Source organism: Callospermophilus lateralis, chromosome 3 (genome assembly GCF_048772815.1).
Source record: "Callospermophilus lateralis isolate mCalLat2 chromosome 3, mCalLat2.hap1, whole genome shotgun sequence".
In the NCBI taxonomy this organism is placed as follows: domain Eukaryota; kingdom Metazoa; phylum Chordata; class Mammalia; order Rodentia; family Sciuridae; genus Callospermophilus; species Callospermophilus lateralis.
Window position 1 is genome coordinate 109060358 of NC_135307.1, and position 6000 is coordinate 109066357.

Genomic DNA, 6000 nt, shown 5'->3' on the forward strand with positions numbered 1-6000 from the left:
CACTGAGATTAGTCATTCACCACAATGCTGGCCTGGCTTTCAGAATTTTTATCATAATGTGTCTGTCTGTGACTCTCTTTGCATTTATTCTACTTGGAGTTCATTGGGCTTCTTGGAAGTATAGATGATTATTTTTTGTTAAATTTTAGATTTTTGCAAGTATATTTTTCTTCTAAGATTTTTTTTTTCTGTTCCCTTTTCTCCCTCTGATACTCCCATTACACATATATTGTTATACTTAATGGTGTCCCACATTTTTTTGAGGTTCTGTTGATTTTTCTTGTTTTCTTTTTGATTTTTGGATTACATAATCTCTATCAATCTGCCAGGACTGGCAGTTCACATCTATAATCCCAGCTACTCTGGAGTCTGAGGCAGGAGAATTGTAAATTTGAGACCAGCTTGGGCAATTAGAAAGACTGTCTCCAAAAAGTACCATTATTTTTTCTTTTTTCTTTATTTGTGGTGCTGGGGATCAGACTCAGCCTTATACATGCTAAACAAGGGCTCTACCACTGAGCTACATTCCCAGTCTTCAAAATAATATTCCAAAAAGGGCTGGGAATGTAGCTCAGAGGTAGACCACTTGCCTGGCATATATCAATCCCCAGTACTGTAAATAATAATAATAATCTCTATCAATTTATCTTCATATTTGCTAATTCTTATGCTAATGAATATGTACTATTCAGACCTTCTAGCCAGTTTTTAATTTCAATTATTGTAATTTCAACACCATCACTATCATTTGGTTCTTTTAAATTTTTTATTTATTTATCTATTTATTTACTTAGTGGTCCTGGGGGTTGAATCTCCAGGGGCACTCTACCACTGAGCTCTATCTCCAATTCCATATATATATTATATATATATATATAATATATCATGTGTTATGTTATATGTTATATTATAATATATACATATAATAATATAAACTTATTTATTTATTTATTTTTGGTACCAGAGATTGAACCCAGGGGAGTTTAACCACTGAGTCACCTCCAGCCCTTTTTATTTTTATTTTGATATAGGGTGTTGCTAAACTGCTTGAGGCCTCGCTAAATTGCTGAGGCTGGCTTTGAACTTGTGATGCCTCATCCTCTGGAGCTGCTGGGATTACAGGCATGCACCACTGTGCCTGTTGTTGTTCTAGACAGTGTCTTGCCAAGTTGAGCAGACAGGCTTCCAATTTGCCATCCTCCTGCCTCAGTCTCCTGAGTAGCTGGGATTACAGGCATGTGCCACTGCACCCAGCTTTGAAATTCATTTTTTAAAAAAAAAACCAGCAGGACATCGTGGCATACACCTATGACCCCAGCTGTTTGGGAGACTGAGGCAGCAAGATAGCAAGTTGGAAGCCAGCCTGGGCAACTTAATGAGATCCTTTCTCAAAAAAAAAAAAAAAAAAAAAAAAAAAGGTAAAATGGGCTGAAGTATAGCTCAGTGGTAGCAAGTCATGTGTTCAATCCCCAGCACACACACACACACACACACACACTCAATAATAAGAATTTTGTCTGCTTGCTGGGTCATGCGACTCAATATGTCAGGGTCACTCCAGGTGAATTTGGGCTAACTAAATAAAGACATAGACACAGAAAATACCTTTTTCTTTGGGTTCAGTTTCTGCGCCTTGGCCACAGCTCCCACAAGGAGGACAAAGCAGGCAAGAAAGAGAGCCACCTGAATTCTTTATTCTTATATAGGAGGTGGGGGACACACAGAAGGAGGTTCTATGGAATGTTCTTTCCAAAAAAGGTCAGGGGTAGTATTACAAAGGAACAGGAAGGCAACCCACTCCATTAGGTAACGCCCATTCCCAAAGCTTTGCTCCTTTACTGAGCAGAGATGGGGATCCACCTGCTTCGAGTCAGGGAAGCCAGTCTCCACATTTCCATTGCTCAAAGCTAGAGGGCGCTCAGCTCCTATGTGGCTGCTCCCAACATCTGTTTATTGACATTCTCTATTTGATATGACACTGTCTTCTTACCATCCTTTTCTCCTTTAATCATAGTTTCCTTTAGTTCCTTGAACTTATCTATAAAGGCTACTTTGAAGGCATTGCCTGTTAGATCTGACATGTGTTCACTCACAGGCAGTGTCTGTTGCCTGATTTGTGTTCAGTGTATGAGTCATACTTTCCTCTTTCTTTGTATGTCTCATAATTTTTGTTGCTGTTGAAGGCAAGACATTTTAGATAATATATTGTTACCAGTCCCCCCCAAGTCTGGGTCTTGTTGCTATTTGCTTATTTGTTCAGTGACTGCACTATTTCAGTGGAGTCTCTCTCACCCTTCAGTGTTAGGCCTCTAAGGGTGCTGTTCCTGGGATGCAGCCATGAGACCAGTGGACGTGGTATCTGTAGAGCTTTCTTATGTAAAGACATAAGCACATCTGGCTGTTAAGACCACTGATTACTATGTGTTTGCTCTGATATTTTCAACAAAACCCTGGAGTACTAAGTGCTGCACAAACCAAACCAATCACGTTTGGGATCCTCTGAAAGAATAGTTCCCTAGGTCAGTGTTTAAAGTTTGTTTGACTCCAGGTTGGCTCCTTTTAGCTGACCAACCAGCCAGCCTATTGTTTAGTCCACAAGACCAATGGGTCTACCAGTCTCTTCCCAGTTGTTCTTTCTTTCTTTTTTAATATGTTTTTTGGTTGTAGATGGACACAATACCTTTATTTAATTATTTTTATGTGGTGTTGAGATGGAAACCAGTGCCTCACATGTGCTAAGCAAGCATCTTACCAGAGCCACAACCGCAGTCCCTTCCCAGTTGTTCTTCAACATAACCACTGTTTTCTTTTTCTTTTCTCTCTCTCACTCTCTGTTTTGTTGTCTTTTGTTGTTGTTGTTTTGTTTTGTTTTGTTTTGTTTTTTAGTGCTGGGGATTGAACCCAGAGCCTCCAACCAGCTAGGCAAACACTCTAGCACTGAGCCACATCACCAATCCAACTGACAGTTTACCAGAGGTTCCTTCATGCTCTATTGCAAATAAGGTCAGTTCTTTAAACTTCTCCTTGTGCCCCCACCACAGGTAAAAACCTGAGCCAGGGCTCTGAAGTGAGATCAGGCAACAGGCGGCTCCCAAAGGAGGCAGATTTAAAAAGGCCACTGAAAGAGACTTTATTGAGACTCACTGGTGGGTGGAACTCATCAGACCCACAGAGTGGACAGGAGAAGGGTCTGAGGAGAAACCGCATGGGGGCTCGACCAGACTGGACTTTTATGGGGCTTACAGCAGGAAGGGAAGGACTTGGAACAGGAAAAGGTGTTTTTAGAGTTCCTTGTCCTGCTGGAGTTGGTCCAGGGAACTGGCTGAAATTCAGGATTGGCCAGAAGATCCTGCTGATTGACAGGAGTTTCCTTTGGGGCCTGATTGATGTTTCTTTCACCAGCGGGCTGCTTTGTCCTAAGACACTGCCACCGACTTGACATCGACTATAATAAACCTCTCTCGGGGACACTCCCCTGTGAGCAATGTGCCCCTTTCAATGGCAGCAGCCCAAGGTCCTTTTGATTGGCTTCTCCTACCCTAGAAGCTTACCTAGCCAGCTGGAACAAATATAACGTGGTGCCCAGTATTCTCAGTAGTAATGTCCAAGGTAGAGCCTGTTTCCTATAGGTTGGGGTTGGACAGAAGAAGGGAGTCCCCACCACCCAGCTACACTGGCCCAGAAGTTAGCCTCAGCAACAGGTTGCTGGGGGCAAAATGAAAAATGTGGTTGTCCTGACAACCAAAGAAAGCTGAGTGGGTGGGTTGGGGAGACTGTTAGCTGCATCATCTGGAGTGAAGTTTCTGTCTTACTGAGTTGGGAGGGCAGAAGAGGCAGAGCGACTGATTTTGTAATAAATATACCATACTAACAAGCTGCTAAAAACAAGGGCAACAGGGCTGGGGCTGTAGCTCAGTGACAGAGCGCTTACCTAGCACATGTGAGCCACTGGGTTTGATTGTCTGCGCCACATAAAAAATAAATACATAAAATATTTATGTTCATCTACCAAAAAAAAAAAAAAAAAGGGCAACTGGGTGTGAAATGCAGGAGAACACTGAACTATCTTCACAATTTTTCTGTAATCAAAAAAAATTTCTGAAAAATGAAGTCTACTAAAAAAAAATTATACGTTATTAGGGCTGGGGATGTAGTTCAGTGATTGAACCCTTGCCTATCATACACCAGTCCTCAGATTCAATTCCAAGCATCATGAAGAAGCAAAAAAGTTCCCCAGGTATGATGGCACTCACCTATAATTCTCTCCTACTAGGGAAACTGAGGCAGGGGGATTGAAAGTTTGAGGCTAACCTAGGCAATTTAGCAAGACTGTCTCTAAATTAAATAAAAAGGGCTGGGGATGTGGTTCGGTGGTAAAGTGCTTGCCTAGCATACATGGATGGGGCCCTGAGTTTAAGTCCCATTACCATAAAAAAGGAAGAAAGGAAGGAAGGAAGACAGGAAGGAAGGAAGGAAGGAAGGAAGGAGAAAGGAAAGAATTCTTACCAGAAACATTTCAAGGTCCAGGGAAAGATGAAAATGCAGTGCTCTTTTCAAAATTTATTAAGAATTCCATTAAGGTGGGCTGGGGCTATAGCTCAGTGGCAGAGCACTTGCCTAGCATGTGTGAGGCACTGGGTTCAATCCTTAGCACCACATAAAAATAAACAAATAAAATAAAGGCATTCTGTCCATCTACAACCACACGCACACACACACACACACACACACACACACACACAAATTCATTAAGGCAACAGCACAATTGGGACCTTCTAAGCATAAGACCCTATGCAACTGCACAGACTACTTGTCCCTGAAGCTTAACCCATCTACCCCAAACTTGGCGCTTAATTGTGATCATAAAAGTCATCAAAAAAGAAAAAAAAAAGCCCACTATCATCACTCATTTCAATGTCTCTGTCTGCCAGAGTTTTCAACCAGTTAAAGAAAACAAAAAAATGAATAATAAAAAGAATAAGAGGTCTGGAGTTGTGACTGAGTGGTAAAGTGCTTGCCTTGCATGTGTGAGGCATTGGGTTTGATCCTCAGCACCACATAAAAATAAACAAATAAAATAAAAGTATGCTATACATCTACAACCACAAAAAATACATTTTTAAAAACATCAACTCTTAAAAAAAAATGAGAGGCAGATATGGTGGTACACACCTGTAATCCCAGTGACTCAGGAGGCTGAGGCAGGAAGATTTCAAATTCAGGCCAGCCATGGTAACTCAGTGAGGCCCTAAGCAACTTAGTGAGACCCTGTCTCAAAACTAAAAACAGAATAAAGCAGTAGTAAAGCACCCCTGGATTCAATACTTGGTACAAAAAAATAAAATAAAAATTAAAAAAACAATAAGACTTGTTGTCACTTTGATGAAAGGCTTTCTTTGCACAGACCATCCAAGAAAATCTACCAGGGTTAAGGATGTAGCTTAGTGGAGGAGTGCTTGCTTAGCATGACTTGATCCTCAGCAGCACAGAGGAAAAAAACAAAAAATAAAAAAATTACCATTTATTGAAACTGAGGGGTTAAGATTGCTGAATGCAAGAGCGATTTTAAACAAACTCAACTGCATTACTGTATATGAGCAATAGGTAATTATAAAATTATACATAAAAATCTATACTAGTTGAGAACAGTGGCGCATGCCTATGATCCCAACAGCTTGGGAGGCTGAGGCAGAAGAATACTGAGTTCAAAGCCAGCCTCATCAACTTAGCAGAACCTAAGCAACTCAACAAGACCCTGTTTCTGATAAAAGTACAAAAAAGGGCTGCAGGGGCTGGGGATGTGGCTCAAGTGGTAACGTGCTCGCCTGGCATGGGGCACTGGGTTTGATCCTCAACACCACATAAAATAAAATAAAGATGTTGTGTCCACCAAAAACTGAAAAATAAATATTAAAAAATTCTCTCTCTCTCTTAAAAAAAATGGGGGGGCTGGGGGGGCTGGAGCTGTAGCTCAGTGGCAGAGCACTTCCCTGGTATGTG